This window comes from Eleutherodactylus coqui, chromosome 3 (assembly GCF_035609145.1).
Source record: "Eleutherodactylus coqui strain aEleCoq1 chromosome 3, aEleCoq1.hap1, whole genome shotgun sequence".
Lineage (NCBI taxonomy): Eukaryota > Metazoa > Chordata > Amphibia > Anura > Eleutherodactylidae > Eleutherodactylus > Eleutherodactylus coqui.
Window position 1 is genome coordinate 152,720,435 of NC_089839.1, and position 20,321 is coordinate 152,740,755.

Below are 20,321 nucleotides of genomic sequence, written 5' to 3' on the forward strand. Positions count from 1 at the left end.
CGGTCACATAGACTTCTTGCTGGGTGGGTGTGCGGTCATATAGACTTCTTGTGGGGTGGGTGTGCGGTCACATAGACTTCTGGCGGAGGTGGGTGTGCAATCACATAGACTTCTGGCGGAGGTGGGTGTGCGGTCACATAGACTTCTTGCAGTGTGCGTGTGCGGTCACATAGACTTCTTGCAGTGTGGGTGTGCGGTCACATAGACTTCTTGCGGGGTGGGTGTGCGGTCACATAGACTTCTTGCGGGGTGCGTGTGCGGTCACATAGACTTCTTGTGGGTTGGGTGTGCGGTCACATAGACTTTTTGTGGGGTGGGTGTGCGGTCACATAGACTTCTTGCGGGGTGGGTGTGCGGTCATATAGACTTCTTGTGGGGTGGGTGTGCGGTCACATAGACTTCTGGTGGAGGTGGGTGTGCAATCACATAGACTTCTGGCGGAGGTGGGTGTGCGGTCACATAGACTTCTTGCAGTGTGCGTGTGCGGTCACATAGACTTCTTGCAGGGTGGGTGTGCGGTCACATAGACTTCTTGTGGGGTGCATGTGCGGTCACATAGACTTCTGGCGGAGGTGGGTGTGCGGTCACATAGACTTCTGGCGGAGGTGGGTGTGCGGTCACATAGACTTCTTGTGGGGTGGGTGTGCGGTTACATAGACTTCTTGTGGGGTGGGTGTGCGGTCACATAGACTTCTTGTGGGGTGGGTGTGCAGTCACATTGACTTCCGGCGGAGGTGGGTGTGCAGTCACATAAACTTCTTGCGGGGTGGGTGTGCAGTCACATAAACTTCTTGCAGTGTGGGTGTGCGGTCACATAGACTTCTTGCGGGGTGGGTGTGCGGTCATATAGACTTCCTGTGGGGTGGGTGTGCGGTCACATAGACTTCTTGCGGGGTGGGTTTGCGCTCATATAGACTTCTGGCGGAGGTGGGTGTGCGGTCACATAGACTTCTTGTGGGGTGGGTGTGCGGTCACATAGACTTCTTGTGGGGTGGGTGTGCGGTCACATAGACTTCTTGTGGGGTGGGTGTGCGGTCACATAGACTTCTGGCGGGGGTGGGTGTGCGGTCACATAGACTTCTGGCAGAGATGGGTGTGCGGTCACATAGACTTCTTGTGGGGTGCGTGTGCGGTCACATAGACTTCTTGTGGGGTGGGTGTGCGGTCACATAGACTTCTTGCAGTGTGGGTGTGCAGTCACATTGACTTCCGGCTGAGGTGGGTGTGCGGTCATATAGACTTCCTGTGGGGTGGGTGTGCGGTCACATAGACTTCTTGCGGGGTGCATGTGCGGTCACATAGACTTCTGGCGGAGGTGGGTGTGCGGTCACATAGACTTCTGGCGGAGGTGGGTGTGTGGTCACATAGACTTCTTGTGGGGTGGGTGTGCGGTCACATAGACTTCTTGTGGGGTGGGTGTGCGGTCACATAGACTTCTTGTGGGGTGGGTGTGCAGTCACATAGACTTCCGGCGGAGGTGGGTGTGCAGTCACATAAACTTTTTGCGGGGTGGGTGTGCAGTCACATAGACTTTGTGGGGTGGGTGTGCGGTCACATAGACTTGTCGCTGTTGTGTGCTGTCACATAGACTTCTTGCGGGGTGGGTGTGCGGTCACATAGACTTCTTGTGGGGTTGGTGTGCGGTCACATAGACTTCTGGCGGAGGTGGGTGTGCCGTCACATAGACTTCTTTCGGAGGTGGGTGTGCGGTCACATAGACTTGCGGGGTGCGAGTGCGGTCACATAGACTTCTGGCGGTGGTGGGTGTGCGGTCACATAGACTTCTGGTGGATGTGGGTGTGCGGTCACATAGACTTCTTGCGGGGTGGGTGTGCGGTCACATAGACTTCTTGCGGGGTGCGTGTGCGGTCACATAGACTTCTTGTGGGTTGGGTGTGCGGTCACATAGACTTTTTGTGGGGTGGGTGTGCGGTCACATAGACTTCTTGCGGGGTGGGTGTGCGGTCATATAGACTTCTTGTGGGGTGGGTGTGCGGTCACATAGACTTCTGGTGGAGGTGGGTGTGCAATCACATAGACTTCTTGTGGGTTGGGTGTGCGGTCACATAGACTTCTTGCAGTGTGCGTGTGCGGTCACATAGACTTCTTGCAGGGTGGGTGTGCGGTCACATAGACTTCTTGTGGGGTGCATGTGCGGTCACATAGACTTCTGGCGGAGGTGGGTGTGCGGTCACATAGACTTCTGGCGGAGGTGGGTGTGCGGTCACATAGACTTCTTGTGGGGTGGGTGTGCGGTTACATAGACTTCTTGTGGGGTGGGTGGGCGGTCACATAGACTTCTTGTGGGGTGGGTGTGCAGTCACATTGACTTCCGGCGGAGGTGGGTGTGCAGTCACATAAACTTCTTGCGGGGTGGGTGTGCAGTCACATAAACTTCTTGCAGTGTGGGTGTGCGGTCACATAGACTTCTTGCGGGGTGGGTGTGCGGTCATATAGACTTCCTGTGGGGTGGGTGTGCGGTCACATAGACTTCTTGCGGGGTGGGTTTGCGCTCATATAGACTTCTGGCGGAGGTGGGTGTGCGGTCACATAGACTTCTTGTGGGGTGGGTGTGCGGTCACATAGACTTCTTGTGGGGTGGGTGTGCGGTCACATAGACTTCTTGTGGGGTGGGTGTGCGGTCACATAGACTTCTGGCGGGGGTGGGTGTGCGGTCACATAGACTTCTGGCAGAGATGGGTGTGCGGTCACATAGACTTCTTGTGGGGTGGGTGTGCGGTCACATAGACTTCTTGTGGGGTGGGTGTGCGGTCACATAGACTTCTTGCAGTGTGGGTGTGCAGTCACATTGACTTCCGGCGGAGGTGGGTGTGCGGTCATATAGACTTCCTGTGGGGTGGGTGTGCGGTCACATAGACTTCTTGCGGGGTGCATGTGCGGTCACATAGACTTCTGGCGGAGGTGGGTGTGCGGTCACATAGACTTCTGGCGGAGGTGGGTGTGTGGTCACATAGACTTCTTGTGGGGTGGGTGTGCGGTCACATAGACTTCTTGTGGGGTGGGTGTGCGGTCACATAGACTTCTGGTGGATGTGGGTGTGCGGTCACATAGACTTCTTGCGGGGTGGGTGTGTGGTCACATAGACTTCTTGTGGGGTGGGTGTGCGGTCACATAGACTTCTTGTGGGGTGGGTGTGCGGTCACATAGACTTCTTGTGGGGTGGGTGTGCAGTCACATAGACTTCCGGCGGAGGTGGGTGTGCAGTCACATAAACTTTTTGCGGGGTGGGTGTGCAGTCACATAGACTTTGTGGGGTGGGTGTGCGGTCACATAGACTTGTCGCTGTTGTGTGCTGTCACATAGACTTCTTGCGGGGTGGGTGTGCGGTCACATAGACTTCTTGTGGGGTTGGTGTGCGGTCACATAGACTTCTGGCGGAGGTGGGTGTGCCGTCACATAGACTTCTTTCGGAGGTGGGTGTGCGGTCACATAGACTTGCGGGGTGCGAGTGCGGTCACATAGACTTCTGGCGGTGGTGGGTGTGCGGTCACATAGACTTCTGGCGGATGTGGGTGTGCGTTCACATAGACTTATTCCGGGGTGGGTGTGCGGTCACATAGACTTTTTGTGGGGTGGGTGTGCGGTCACGTAGACTTGTCGCTGTTGTGTGCTGTCACATAGACTTCTTGCGGGGTGGGTGTGCGATAACATAGACTTCTGGCGGAGGTCCTTTCGCATAGACTTCTGGCGGAGGTGGATGTGCTGTCACATAGACTTCTGGTGGAGGTGGATGCAAGAGTGTACTTTGGGGGAGGGACTGTGGAAGGGCATTGTGGGGGGGGGGGACTGTGGGAGGGCATTGTGGCGGGTGACACTGGAGGGGGGAACTGTGGTGGGGGCATTGTGGGAGGTGCACTGTGGAGGTGCATGTGTGTGGTGGGGGCACTGAGGGGGTGTACTGTGGAGGGCACTGTGGGGAGGTCATTGTGGGGGGGTGCATTGTGTGTGGGCACTTTGGGGGTGCATTGTGTGTGGACACTGAAGGGGGGACTGTGGGGGGGGAACACTGGAGGGGGGGACTGTGGAGGGGCAGAATGGAGGGGGCACTGTGACGGGGGCATGTGTGTGGGCACTGGAGGGGGCACTGTGTGTGGGCACTGTGACGGGGGGGCATGTGTGTGTGTCGTGCTTGGTGCTACTTTCACTTTCAATAAGCAGAGGATTGCGATCCTGTGCTTATTGAAAGTGCTGCTACAGATCAGGATCTCTTGCTACTGCTGTGACAGCTGTAGCAGGAGATTCCTTTATCTCCCCAGCATGTCCCCTTGTCACTGGACACTGTTGCCCCAGTGTCCAGTGATGAGGGGACATGCCGGGGAGATGAAAGAATCTCCTGCTACAGCTGTCACAGCAGTAGCAGGAGATCGCACTGCTCTCTCATTGCTTTGAATGGAGCCGGCCGGCTGCCGGCTCCATTCAAAGCAGTGAAGCGTGCGTCTCCATGACGCCGGTCCTCCAGTCATGTGACCGGCATCATCGGGAGCACGCACGCTGAGGAGAGAGAGGCAGCAGTGCATGATGGGAACTACCCAGCGGCGCCATCTTTAAAAAGTTCTTCAGGCAAGCTTTATAAGGGGAAGAAAAGGAATAAAAAGGTGAGGAAAATATCGTTTTTTATGGGAAAGGCTGTTGTGTGTGATGCTTCTCCTCTACAGGGCATTCATGGGGGAAAAAAAAATTAGTTTGGGGGGCGGGACAACTCCTTTAAAACAACATATAACTTGTGAAACGGAGCGCGTGATTTATTTATTTGAGTGCCCTTGCGGCAAAAAATACGTGGGATGAACGAAAAAGAAATTGAAGACTCGTATAAATAATCATAGATTAAGCATCATGAAAAATTACCGTTTCCATAGTTTATCCAGACATTTTAATGACGTACATAATGCTAATTATCAAGATCTCAAAGTAACCCCACTAGAATATATATTAAATAATTCTATTATCAATTTACGCCGGAAGGAGAAGTTCTGGATTTTTAGATTAGAAACATTAATTCCAGGAGGTCTAAACGAGATTTTAGAAAAAAATTTAATGCTGATTTATAGGATTTTTATACATTAACCCTTTCCAATCCTCTGTCCGACGTCTAAAGACATTATGACTTAAGGCTGTACAGCTCCGATGTTGGAAGACGCCCGTCGGTGTTCTGTTACTGTATATTGCCAGCCTCTCTGCTGTCGGAGCCTATCCAACGTGTCACCTCATGCAGTACTGGCTTTAGCCAGCATATAGCGCCGTTGTATAACGGCAGAAAAAGAGTAAGCCCCCTAGGAAAACCAGGATACAAATAGGATTGGAAAGGGTTAACCTAATTTATATTAATCAAATTTTATGTAAATAATGTAACTGTGTATGTGCTTAAATTACTGCTGTTGTGGGATAATTCCCCCATTTTTAACAAATTCTTTATAACTTATTTAATCTACACTTTTTTTACTGAATTGACGGATTATATTATAAAATGAATCTTATACAACTTTTTAGTATCATAACACAATAATTTTATTTGTATGATGGGATTGGAACCGAAATTATTAACATCATTGTTTTTAAAAATAGAGCACCCCCATTGCTCAGACATCGTATATGTATACGGCGCTTGCAACTCGTGCAAGGTTGAATAAAGTTATTGTGAATTTGGAACGCAGCGCTGCGCTCCAAGGTACGTGCGATCATGTGACTCGACTCACGATGGGAAACACCTCCCACCTTGACGTCAGAGGATGAACGGCGTTCCCTCGTGTAATGAATACAGGCTTTGTAAGTGTATATATATGTTATCTGTATTGTATTGTGTAGATGTTGTAATTTATGAGCTTGAGAAAGGCAATGTTTTAGCCGAAATGCGTTGCTCAGTAATAAAGGTTTTTGATGTAAAAGTTACATCACTGTGATTTGTTTATCGATCGGACCCCATGAGCGCGGGTTCCTTTTGTAGCTTTTTATCTCCTTGTGGATTTTCTTTCAAGCACCAATTATTGGTTAGCTTGGGTTCCCTGCGGCTCTTCAGACTTCTGGATCGTGGTAGAAGACCCCTCTGATACGCCTGCTTGGACAACAGGTGCCGGTGGGAGTCTCTCTTAACAAAGGGATTATCCCACCATGCACCAGGTGAGTGGAAACTCATTTAAACTTTTACTTTACAAAACAGCTTTACCTGGCGCACTCCTAATATACTTAAACTTGGCAATGTTTTAAAAGGGTATTCCGGTTCCAACAGGTTAGCCCCAAATGGCCCCAATTGCAAAAGTGCGCCCACTTAATGGCTCCAATAGCAATAGTGTGCCCACTTAATGGCCCCAATAGCAATAGTGTGCCTCCTTAATGGCCCCAATAGCAGCCGTGCGCCCCTTAGTGGCCCCAATAGCAATAGTGCTCCAATGGTAATTCTAATGTGTATTATGCAACTAATTTCTTTAACAGTCCCTTCCTGGCCCGTAAGGTCATTGGACCTCATGTATCAAACCTGCCTAAAAGAAACACTGTCTTTGTTGCCCATACTAGTTTTGATAAATGAGGCCTATTATGTATGTTGACCTGATGGCCATTAGAAGGTGTACATCACCAGGTCAGCATGCTGGGCAGGAAATATGCTTCTAACAGACGAATGGTAGGACACATTTGCGCTGCAGGGTGGTAGCTTGTCAGGTTTCACATAGAATACTGTGCACAGTTCTGGACATCGGTGCTCAGGAAATATGTTGCAGTGCTTGAGGGGGTTCAAAGAAGGACAACTAAACTAATAAACAGAATGAGAGGACTGGAATACCCAGTGAGGATATCAAAAGTGGGATTATTCAGCTTAGAAAAAAAGACGCTTACGAGGTGACCAAATAACTATGTATATGTAAATACATTAGAGGACAATACAAGGATCTCGCCTATGATCTGTTTATACCCAGGACTGTGACGGTAACGAGAGGGCATCCTCTATGTCTAGAAGAAAGCAGGTTTCATCACCAACATAAAAGGGGGTTCTTTACTGTAAGAACAGTGAGACTGTGGAACTCTCTGCCTGAGGAGGTGGTGATGGCAAAATCCATAGAAGAGTTTAAAAGGGGACTAGACATCTTTTTAGAGTGCTATGATATTACAGGATATAGACATTAGGTGACCAGCGGGTTGTTGATCCGGGTCTTGCAGTTAGGTAGGAACTATCAAACATTGATCCAAGGATTACTCTGACTGCCATATAGAGTCAGGAAGGAATTCTTTTCCTCCAAATGAGCTTTATTAGCTCAATGTTTTTTTTTTTTTTTGCCTTTCTCTGGACCAACGGGAGGTTGAAAGAGGCTGAACTATATGGACATTGTCTTCATTCCGCCTAACATACTGTGTTACTATGTTACCCGTTTAAGTATAAAAGCCATGGGGTGACATGCAGGATGTCATTGTGTTGGCCGTAGTGGTGAAGCGCACAAGCAGGTGTGAGTTCTGTGGAAGGTTGCGTGTGGCCTGAATCCTGCACCATGAGAGCAATTCTAGAAGCCTGCTGAGAGGTTGGGTGCGGCCTAAATGTGTTAGCCATGAGAGAATCCCTGGAGCCTCCTGTTCAGAGATAAGGTGCATAGTCAGACTATTGTAGCTGCTGTAGCTCTGGTGGATCGTTGAGCCACTGAACTGCTGAGTCAGAGAGAGAGCTTTACACCATAAAGACTGCACCATTGGGAGTCATATTAAGTGTCATGAAATCTCACTAGGCCTGCTGAGTAACTAAGAATCTGTAAGTAGCCAGAGAGCCTGTGAATTATGGAGAGACTGAGACTTGATTCGGCAAGGATTGGCAAGCTGAGACAGTGCTTCCAAGCTTCCACAGTCTATATTGTCGAGTGCTACAGACTGCATTGCCAAAGTATTTGACACTGAGCTACAGCATTCTAAATCTGTGTGCCATCTTAGTGACTGTACCACTGATTCAGCTACCATGGAAAGACTGTTGTTGCTTACTGCCACATGTTCTCTGTTCTTTAATCCACCTGGAGGTTTCCGACACGCAGTCAGTTACTAAGGGCTCATGTCCACGGGGAAAATAGGATTTAGGATCCGCAGCGGATTTCCTGCATGCGGATCCGCACCCCATAGGGATGCATTGACCACCCGCGGGTACATAAATACCCGCGGATCGTCAATAAAAGTGATTTTAAAAAAAATGGAGCATGAAAAAATCTGGACCATGCTCCATTTTCATGCGGGTCTCCCGCGGGGTCGGCTCCCGCGGGCTTCTATTGAAGCCTATGGAAGCCGTCCGGATCCGCGGGAGACCTAAAATAGGAATTTAAAGCATTTACTCACCCGCAGCGGACCGCGAAGCTCTTCTCTTCCTCACGGCCGCATCTCCCTTGCTTCGGCTCGGCGGATGTGCCCGGCGCATGCGCGCGGCACGTCGACGACGTGCCGGCGACGTGCCGCCGGCGTCAGGAATTCATCCGCCGGCCGAAAATGAAGATCCGGCCGTGAGGAAGAGCAGAGCTTCGTCGCCCGCGCCGGATAGGTAAATTCTTTTAAATTGCTATTTTCAGCGCTCATGTCCGCGGGGCAGGAGGGACCCGCTGCAGATTCTCCATGGAGAATCTGCAGCGGATCTGATTTTCCCCGTGGACATGAGGCCTAAAGGATTCGTATGAGGTTAGAAAAACATGGCTACTTGGGGAAACAATGTCATTGCTGTTAATATTGTGGTATTGCAGCCCAGCTTCTGTTGAATGCAGTTGTACCTCAATATCACACAGAGCACAAGTACAAGAATGCTGCTGCTAATACAATGTCTTTTAGGTTTTGGTCACATCTGCATTTGAATCCTCAGGGCAGATCCGGTAGAGCATTCTGCAGAAAATATCACCGCACAGCATTTCATGCAGTAAAAGGCTGGGCAGCATGCCAAAAGTCCAATGGACACCATTATAGTCAATGGAGTTGGTCGTGTATGGTTAATGCCAGTCATATGCCGAATCAGGCTCTCCGCTTAACCAAGCATTACAAAAAGCCCTAGGTCAGGTTTAAACAAAGCTTAAGTCAGTTACTGTTTCATTTCATTGGGTGTTGGGCTTCTAGATACTATGCTTCATAAATAAATATAATAATATGATAAATGTAAGCAGGAAAACATTTTGCTTTATGCACGGATCCCTGCAAGGATACGGCTTATGGATACTGCTGGCTCTCCTAGTCTCTAGCCTGACAGGATGAAAAGGATCTCTGGGGGAAGATTACATTTGCAGTTCATTTTTTGAAGCTAACGTGGATATGGGGTGTTAGTAGGTCCCTTTGTAGGGTCCTGCTAAACACCGGGTAAGTCCATTCATACATTTTCTTCTAGCCCTAAGGGCTATATTTATTGAAACTCCCTTGTGGGCGCTGTCCTGATATAGTTTTTTTATTACATTTTGCGGTTTATAATAATATGATAACAGTTATACATTTACTTAGGTTCTCTTTTTCTAATACTTCTCATTTTTTATATAAAGGTCAGAAACCATTTACTATGACAAAAATGCAATAACAGAAGATCCTGGAAGGGAGCAAATACTGTTACAGGGCACTGTAACTGCTGTATTGTAAATCCTCGCAAATTGATCCATAAACTGATTGAGAATGGATCCATACTATAAAACTGATCAATAAAATTGATCTTGGCAGAGGAAATAAACAGAATATAATATGCTATTCTTTACTGCAGCTCCCAGCAAGCGATGAGTCCAGCTTATTCATGAGGCGCTGCTAATCTGCCCATTCACCCTGATTAGCAGTTTTCTCAGTTTGCAGTGCAATAGCTAGAAAACGGTCAATCATGACCGGTGGGCAGGGCTAGCGGATGACAATTCATGCACCCGTATTGCAGATTTTGGTCTGTGAATATATTAACCTGAGTAAAAAAACAAACAAAATCACACTGATTTCTTGCATAAAAGCGCAGCAAATACGCTGGTTTCCTGGGCATTTATGCATGCCCATCCACTTTTATTAACTATTTAGTTGCTTAATATGCAACAAGATAGGACAAGCTGCAGAATCAGGAGTACCAATTATTTCTTCTAATTGGGTTGAAACTCCGACCAATTAGGCTGCTTTCACACCCGCATCAGTTCAGAGTTTTCATCTCTCTGTTTTTGGAGGATACAAACTGAAGTAAAATGGAAAAAAAAACTGATTTCAATGGGTTTTCAAAAACCGGAAAGCAAGTGGCAAGGCTTCTGTTCCCTTAGGTTTCCGGGTTTTTTTGGACAGGAAAATAGTACAGTCTGCAGCGTTATTTTCCATCCCAAAAAACAGAAACCTGATGGAATAGAAGCAAACGGAAGCCTTCCCATTTGCTTTCCGTTTTTTAAAATTCCTATTAAATTCAATGGGGAAAAAAAGTAGTTTATTTCCATTTTACTTCATTTTTTCTGCTTGCATGAGTTGAAAACGTGTGAACGGGAAAAGTTTTATATATGGAATGCATGAAACTTTGCGCTTTCCCTGGAGCAGCTGTGCTTGGAGAAGTGCAGCTGCTCCATGAAGATCGTCTCATCACTGAACACTGTGACAGCAATGTCACAGTGTTCAGTGATGATGGGACTCCCTGCGGGGACGAAAGAATCCCCTGCCACAACTGTGGCAGAGGAATGCAATGCTATCCCAATGCTGCAGCCGCCCCATTGAACGCAATGGCATGAAGGCAATCCCGCAGCAATGATTTTTTTTGGGTGTGCTTTGAAAAAATTGATATTTTATTTTATTAGTCTATTCTGAGAAGGGTTATTTTCGGGATAGGGCTTGTATTTGAAGCCTCTCCCAAAATAGCCACAAATCAGGATAGGGCTTATTTTTAGTGTAGGTCTTATTTTGGGGGAAACACTGTATGATTGATAGATTATCCCAGGGGAATACGGTGCAGAATGTAGCAAGACGCAGAGCATGTGACTACATTGGTCAGTGTGAAAAATGTGTCAGCCTCAGCAGCAATGGGATTGTGTGCAGTCCATGGAATACATAGAGAGCACATAGCCTGAATATACTGCCATGTGAATAGGCACTAAAACACAGAATAATGTTATTGCAGTCATTGATTTTTTTTGTGTCTACAGTATTGCACCATATTTCTCCATTGCAGTTTCTGCAGTCATGTGTCGCTCCGCTTGGGACATTGGGATGACAAATAATATGGCAACAATTACAGCTTCCAAGGAGATTGTCTACAAGCATTCCTAGACTCATCAGTGGCAAATTTGACTAGTTCTACAATGTGATGGTGCTTTCACAGGAGAAAAAAAAACTGCACCAAAATCCGCATGCCCGTAGAATTGCTGTGCATTTAGGCTTAAACAATTAGGCTGGGTTTACGCAGGGCGGATTTGCTGCAGTTTTGCCACGGTTTTTCCGTTGCGGTTTTGCCGCAGAAGAAATGCTTCTGGGGCAAAACCGCTTCAAAGGTTAATTTTGGCTTGCGGATTTTCTTGCGGAAAAATCCGCAAGTGTTTTTTTTTCAGCAGCGTTTTTTGCTTTTTGCCGCGGATTTTGGTGCGGATTTTGCTGCGTCCATAGAGGTCAATGGACAAAAAAGCGCTGCGGAAAAGACAGAAGAATGGACATGCTGCATCTTTGAAAACCGCGCCGCAGTTGCATTTTCGCACTGCTGCTGTGCGGAAAACATCCGCCCTGTGAGAACAGCTTTTTTGCAAAACTCATTTGTGCTGCATTGTACTGCAAACGGAGCGGTTTTGCCGCAGTGCGGATATGCAACGGCAATCCACGGCAAAACCGCAGCAAATCCGCCCTGTGTGAACCCAGGCTTATAGTACGTTCACACATCGCTGATTTGGTGCAAATCTGCAGTAGATTTCACGCCTTCAATTGAATGGGTGAAATCTGCTACAAAACCGCAAGAAAGTCTGCAATAAATCTGCGATGTGTGACCTCCTTCACATGCAACATCTGAGCTGCGCAATTTCAGTTGCTCTTCAGCAGATGCCTAGAGATAACGAACTTTGCAGAATCTGTATATATGTTTTTATGTGTGGGTTTTCCGCTGCGGAATGTATTGCTTGTTTGTGATCTGGCAACATTGGGGGTAATCGGCTGAGCTGGATGGACATATGTCTTTTTTAGCCTAAAGTACTAGTTACCAAATGGTGCGGTTTTTACGTGGATTTTCCATGGAGGATCTGCTGCGGAATTCTGCTATGGAGATTCTGCAGTAAATCTGTTGCATGTGGACATATATGCCCTTAGGGTATGTTCACATGGCGGAATGCGATGCAGATTCTTCCATATGGATTCTGCCTATAAAAATTGCAGAAGACATCCAGTGCTTTCTGCAACTGTTTATGGCATGAGTTCACATATGACTTTAGCAAATGAATGAGCAAAATCCATGTGCAGATCATCATCAAGAAGGGTCACTAAATTCACATGCGAATCCATGGCAGGAAGTCACAGATTTCTGCCCCGGTTTGTACCGTGTAGACACTGCGTGTTGATACACACGAGAAATTGATCGTAGTATGCTCTATTTCTCAGTGTACCACGCAGCGTGAGCCCTATGCATACATTGCGTATGGGCGGTTTTTTCGTATACAGCCCCGCTTTGAGCCAGCATACACAGTACACTCTTGGCCATACGTGGTCTCGCACGACAGACCTGCTATTTACAAATACCAGTAAAACGCTGTGGGGGGACCCGCAGCACTTTACCGGTTCGGCCATGGACAGCGCTGGGAGGACCCTATTGACTATAATGGGGTTCACCCAGCTGCCTGGCTTTTGGACGGAAGAAAAAGCGGATCTGCACCAGAACCTGTGACTCGGATGTGAAAGTGGTCATTCACACAGGTATATTTTTGGTCCTTGGTAATACGGAACACATAACCCCCATTGATTTGCATTGACCTATTCAGATGTGCATTCTTTAAGCAGGTATGTAACGTGCTTAAAAAATATCACAGCACGGTCTATTTTGTTCTGCATCACGGACCGAAATTGCCTCTTAAAGCCTATAAGAACCCATAAAAGCACAACAAAAACGCAATTGCATGCATAGTCACTGAGGTTTTACACATGTTGGCATGAGACAGTGGTTAAAAAATAGTGACATCAGTTGCTCCTTGGGGTTTTTTTGGTGCACAGCTTTTTTTGTGTATATCTTTTTCTGTTATGTTGCGGTTCTGCTTGGCGATTTATTATTTTTTTCTTTCATTTTTTTTCTCCCAGTTTTCAATATTAACGATCTTGTATTATCAGCGTGGTTTGCTTCATGAGTATTGTCTCTGTTACATAGCTCATGACATTACCATGCTGCTGAATATCGCACTATGGATGCAGTTTATGAAGCTTTATAAGGTTTTTCTATACTTTATTCTTATTATGTATACTGCAGTTAATTATGCTGCAGAGCATTGCACTATGAATTTGCTTTTCTCAGTGGTGGTGGTGAGTGGAGTTGGTCTGCAGGATGCTGATTGGTGGGGGCAGCAGATAGAGGTTCCTGCTGACGGCTGCCCCACCAGTCAGTTCTCACTCTACCGTTCTTTGCGGAAGAGAGGAAGGAGCGTTCCTTGTCTTTCTCCCTCTTCTCTCTGCCCGGCGTGACACCCCCCCACCTCCGCCGGAAAGATGAAGGTTCTTCTCAGTGAGTTCTAAAACATACAGTATGTATACTTCATCTTAACTAATGTAAGGGTGGTTTCACATCAGCGCTGGAACCTCCGGCCAGAAGTTCCATCATAGGTGTGGCTGCAAATACTGGAAGAAAAAGCACTGCATTCAGCACTTTTTCTTCCGTCCCAAAGCTGGGTGGAAAGTAGGCAGACCCCATTATAGTCAATAGGGTCCACCCGGCGCTGATCGGTTCCACGTTTGGCCATGGAGATTCTCCTTCCCTGCTCTCCAAATGGAGCAGGAAAGTGGAATGCCCAGTACATGTGTGAAACCACCCTGACCTGTGCTACATCCTGTTGTCTGGCTCATGTCCCCTCCCTCCCTACACACACAAACATCAATTTAACTATCAAGTCCAGAAGAAGGCAGGAAAGGGTTGACATTTTTATTTATTTTTTTTAATCATTTCCCTTTCCTATGGAGCCACCCTAGTCAATGAACCTCCAGTAACAAATACATCCCTGGGTACTTGTCAAACTAACTATCACATGAATTGCAGGACCCAAGGTTTCCCAGAACATCGCCCAGACTATCACATGGCCTCCGCCATCTTGTCTTCTTCCTGTAGTGCATCCCAGAGCCATCTCTTTCCCAGGTAAGTGATGCACACACCCAGGAGTCCACAGGAAGTAAAAGAGGAAGTGATTCATCAGACCAAACCACCTGCTTTTATTGCTCCATCATCCAATTCTGGTGCTCACATGCTCATTTTGGGCGCTCTTGGCAGTGGACAGGAGTCGGCATGGGCGCTCTCATGACTTACCATTACATTCTTTTCCCCATACTCAGCAAGCTGTGATGCTCTGTGTGTTCTGTCCCCCTCCTTAGCCCAGATAAAAGGGAATCTGTCCGCTCCTATGAGCCCCATAAAGTTCTGGTCTTGTAGGAGCCGATACGCTGAATGCAGAGATATAACTATTATACTTCCCTTCCTTGGTGTTCCCCCTTTATCTGCTTGGAAAGCCACAGCTGTATCCCGTGGACTACATAGACATTCGCTGTTATTATGTGTCCACAATAATAGTAATAGTAGTCCACGTGGTACATAATCGTACTGACATGAAGAATAAAGGGAATATGTCATTTTTACCACACAATGAGCTGTAATACAAAATCCAAACAACTGTGCACTTAATTGTATGTTTTTCCATTTTTGCGTACTTAGGCTGGGTTCACACAGGGCGGTTTTAGCCCGTATTTGCTGCGGTCTGCCGTTGCATATCCGCATTGCAGCCAAACCGTTGCGGTTGCAGTGCAATGCAGTGCAAAAGAGTTTGGCCAAAATGCTGTTCTTACAGGGCTTTTTTGTTTCCGCTGAGCCACAATGCGAATAAGCAACGGCGGCACGGTTTTTGAAGATGCAACATGTCCATTCTCTTGACCTTTCTGCAGCGCTTTTTCCTCCATAGGCCCCTATGAAAGCGGCAAAAACCGCAATAAAATCAGCAATTGCTTATTGTATTGCGGTTTTTTGCAGCGGTTCCGCAGCAGAATGTTCGCTTGTGAAAGATAGCAAATAAAGTTTATTTCGCAGGAAGTGCTACAGCGGCCATTTTAGGACACTGGCGCCATTTCTGGCGGGACCTCGTCGCGAGTAGCAGCAGGGAGCTGGAGCTCCTCCAGCATCCTCACCACCACCCGCAGCGTGGGCCTAGCGGCAGCATCATCACCATCATCCCCGGGGGGCACCAGCACCACAGGCAGCGTGAGCAGCAGCGGCAGCATCACCACCGGGTGCACCAGCACCACCGGCAACGTAAGTGGCAGCATTACCAGGGGGGCACCAACAACACCCGCAGCACCGCCACCAGCGGCACCCCTGCAACCACCACCACCGCTACCGGCGGCACCCCTGCAACCACCACCACCGGCGACACCCCTGCAACCACCGCCACCGGCGGCACCCCTGCAACCACCACCGCTACCGGCGGCACCCCTGCAACCACCGCCACCAGCGGCACCCCTGCAACCACCACCACCGCTACCGGCGGCACCACTGCAACCACCACCACCGCTATCGGTGGCACCCCTGCAACCACCACCCCTACCAGCGGCACCCCTGCAACCACCACCCCTACCGGCGGCACCCCTGCAGCCACCGGCGACACCCCTGCAACCACCACCACCGCTACCGGTGACACCCCTGCAACCACCACCACCGCTACCGGTGACACCCCTGCAACCACCGCCACCCGCGGCACCCCTGCAACCACCACCACCGCTACCGGCGGCACCACTGCAACCACCGGCGACACCCCTGCAACCACCGCCACCGGCAACACCCCTGCAACCACCACCACCGGCGGCACCACTGCCAACACCAACGGAGCCCCATCAAACGCCTTATGATACCAACGGCCTAAGGTAAATTTATTCTGCGTGTCGTACCCACATTCCCACCTTCATCCCACAGCCCGATTTGGCATGGTCACCGTAAGCTGTGAACACCCTCCCCGCGTGGCATCACTCAACTGTTTACCCCAATATGGCCTAAAGCTGTGCTGCAGGCTATGGAACGGCAATTTATAAAGTCTAATCTTTAATGCAGCCTTATCACCCTTTTTTTTTTTTTTTCTTCAGGCAGGAAGTTAATAGAAATCGACCCGACCTCAGACAAATACAAGAGATGGCGTGGTGCTAGCGCATGGGGATTAACATCTCCAGAATGATTATGCTGGTGAGTTTATAGGCAGTAACCACGGCTTTCATCTTTCGGCACTTGCAGGGACCATCGCCTACTCGCCGGCCGGCTTCAGCTCTTTAGATGTCCCTGCTTGGCGCATTTTCAGACCTGAAGCCGGCGGCGGGTGAGTGTAATTTCTGTGCGCGGCTCTGCGAGCCACGAGCAGAAATACAGAATGGTGTCATTAGCCTGACGAAATGCGGCTTTGCCAAATTGCCGCCTTTTGGATTGGCCTATGGTCGCTTCACACAGTGGCAATTAAGCGGGAGAAACCACCGCAGAATGAACACTAATGTGAAGTTACGTACTGCTTGATTGCATGTTTTTAAATCCATTTCTTGTAGGTTGAAAGTAAGCCCCAAATATGGGACACAGCCGACGAGGGCTACAGTGACCGCGATGTGAAGGCGGACGCCTGGCTATCAGTGTGCTCGGGGATGTATCCGGATTGGGACACCTCCACAGCTGCCCTTCAAAGTGAGATATGTAAGTAGACATTCATATGTACATAGTTTGTTGTATTGTTTGCTCTGGCAGCGACGATGGTTCTGATTTACCTGCATTCTTCCTTGCAGCAAAAAAGTGACAAAGAAGAAAGAAAAATTTGGATGGCCTTGTATCTAATGTTTTTCTTAACCTTGCAGTGAAAGATGTCAAAAATCGATGGTGGTCTGTCCGCGATCACTACAAGAAACATGAAAAGGACTGTGAAAAGAGTGTCTCTTCTCCCTCAAAGAAGAAATGTCCACACGGTGAGGAACTGGCGTTCCTAAGAAGCGGAAGACAACTGCGACCGTAAGCTTAATTTCTTCGCACCCCAACCTCACTGCTAACTTAATATTGTTGTCCTCCTCTAAATAATTGTTGTTTTATCTTACACAGAACCAGCGGTAACGTGCAGCCGTTGCAATCCACGAGCCAAGAAACTTCACAAGAATTGGCCGAGCAGGCCCCACAGTTGTCCGCTGATACCGAAATAACTGCAGGTACCCCAACCTTGGACGACAGCTGACTAAGTACACCAGATTTAGACCCCAATTCTGTTACCACGGAAGCGGCGGCACAAACAGCGTCGCGCAGCAGTAGTGCGGGTAGCAGGGCAGGGAGTAACTGGGAGCCCAGTTCCGAGCGGCCCGGATGTAGCGTTGTTACTCGGGCACGGAAAAAAAAAAATCAGCCTGATGCAGCCGAAGAAGCACTGGCAATGTTGCGCCGCGCTGACACGGAAGATCAGTGGGATACGATGGGTGCGGCAGTGGCGGCACGCATCCGTGAATTATCCTCAGACCATCAGTGGGCAATATCTCCAATTATTTATGCTGCTCTGGAGGTCTTTGCGTCTCCACGGCCTATCGCCGACTCATGCGACATAATAAAGGCAATAAAAAATGCGGCCTTTGCTGTCCAGCCCTCCGCACAAAACTTGTTTTCAGCGCAATCTTGCCCTGAGCAACCAGACAGGGTTTCTAGGACACCAGGCTATCCCATGAAGTATGTTTCACACGATAGTAGTTTCACGGACAACATGCCGACCGGTTCCCCATCACAACCGTCGTTCATGTCACTGATGAACAGCCCTTTGACACAAACAGCCCAACACTCTACCTCAGTATTGTATTCACCACCGGGCAGTTCGCAAGCAAGTGGTGAAGTCACATACAGGAGTTATACGGCACTTCAGTGACCCCTCAGTCATTGGGGGATCACTGCAATGTCGTGTTATTGATAGTTGTGTTATTGATAGTTGCCGTTTGCATCTTCTCAAGAGCCCGAATCGTGTGATACACTGCATGGGATTGCCGGGTGTCTCAGGAATTACTCTGGAATGCTGAGGAGGAAGATTGTTAAAAACCTCCATGTCCTCTAACCTGAGCTCCCTGCCCTGCTACAACGAGGCAAAATGCAACACATTCCTTTGTCTTGGTATCGTTACTGAGAACATAGTTTTTTTTTTAAATAAAACAGTTCTGGAAGGAATGTATTGTGTATGTACATTTGGCCCTCTGTGTGCCTTATTTACCACATATTGTCTGGCTGCTAGCTGGATGGCTGTCCTCCAAGGTTGGGGTTATGATTATTCTGCAAGTCAATGACCTCTGTTATTTATTATGTTTTTCTTTGTTCATACAAACTGTGAAAAATGTTGGGATTTCACCCCGAGATACCCCAAGCAGGAGATGGGAGTCGTCAGTGTGCCTGAAGTCAAATGATTGTTGTTCCTTTATTTGAGGCTCGCTATCTCACATCTCAGTGCGGTCTCCGAACAGAGACAAAATTGACAATAAAAATATTGAAAAATTGAACTGCTCAGGGAATTGTTCTGCCAAAAAACATATTTTTATTAAATAACCAGTTTAACAGCATGGAAAATCATTGCAGTAGCGCAAGAATCAGAATTTTCTGTTGTGCATTAGAGTTTGTCATGGCATGCAACGGTACATAATGCGATAATAAACGTTTTTGGTTAACTTCTGGTCTTCTGCGTTCTTCTGGAGCTGGTCACCGGGGGATCAAACTGCGATTAGGGCTGCACACCACCGACACAGGAGTACTGCCATGGCACGGCGCCTTCGGGACTAAGGAAGTAGTTAGTGAAGTGTTCGCGTACCTGCACAGCGGTTGCAGCAGGACGTCCAGCACCCCAGTTGATGACCGTGTCAAAGGCAGGGTGGAGTTCTTCTACATCTACCTCGGGGCGATATTCCCGGAGGTAGTTGTGAAGAACACAACATGCCTTGACAAGGTCATCAACTGTGGTAGGGTCTACCATCAGGGTAGTCCCTAGAACCCTCCACTGACTGACCATAATCCCAAAGGCACACTCAACCACTCGACGTGCCTGGCTCAGCCTATAATTAAAAATCCTTTTCCGGGCATTCAGTCCTCTTCGTGGTTATGGGCACAACAGGTTCGGCATCAACGGGAAAGCCTCATCCGATACCATCACGAAGGGGACTGGATGTGTGGTTCCCGGCAAAGGTTGTGAGGCTGGGAGCGTAACACCATCTCGAAGAATTTGCATCCCAATCTGTGATGTTCGCAGCACCCGAGAATCCCCAGTACTACCATAGGCGCCGACATCGATGCAAACAAATTTAGAATGTGCATCAGCCACCGCCATCAGGAAAACTGAGAAATATTTCTTGTAGTTGTAAAACTTAGAGCCTGAGTGCGCTGGCTGAAGCACACGCACATGTTTGCGATCAACCGCGCCTATGCAGTTAGGAAATTTGGCAACAGATTGAAAGCCTGCTGCAACACGTTGCCAAGTCTCCTCGGATGGTGAAGGCATCACTATGGGCTGCAACTTCTGCCAGATGACGCTGCATGTGCACCTCACAATTTCAGTGATGGTAGATTTACCAACCCGAAATTGGAGATGCAGGGATGCATAGCTCTCTCCTGTGGCCAGAAAGCCGAAAAGGAAGCAGAGAAAAAGGGGAAAAGGATTAGTCAAATCAAAAGAACCAAATTAGCATGTCACATACAGATCCACAGATTACATTTGCAGCACACTAACAGCATTTTCTGTCAATGGAAAGATGTGGCCAAACTAACTGGAACTTCCTTGCTATCTGCATTACATTACAAGGAAGCTTTTGGGCATTTGAATAAAGACTAGACTATTTGTCCATTTTTCCTCTTCCTCTCCATCGTAAACGTTGCAGTACATGGGGAGAGATAATTTGGCAAAAATTAATTTACCTGCACCGTTCGTGTGCTCTATGTTGCTTTGCGGGGCAGGTGCTAAGTGGTGGGAGTTTTTTGGGTTTGTCCCCTCCGGCAACCCGGCTCTGAGATCGTGTGGCCACAGGGATCTGTTGGTCTGATGTCTGATGATTGGGTACAGGTGCACTAGCTAACAAGCGATTTATATGAAAATTTACCATTTGATATAAAACGACAACCTATACTCACTCCAGGAGCTAACTCATGCACCGGTAGAGTACTCCAAGGACTCACACATATGCACATTAAC

The 20,321-nt window shown here is 48.3% G+C and overlaps 1 pseudogene; it reads right to left on the reverse strand.

The window, feature by feature from the left end:
- Positions 1-18,855: 18,855 nt before the first annotated feature.
- LOC136620191 (uncharacterized) lies at positions 18,856-19,760 on the reverse strand (annotated as a pseudogene).
- Positions 19,761-20,321: the final 561 nt, after the last annotated feature.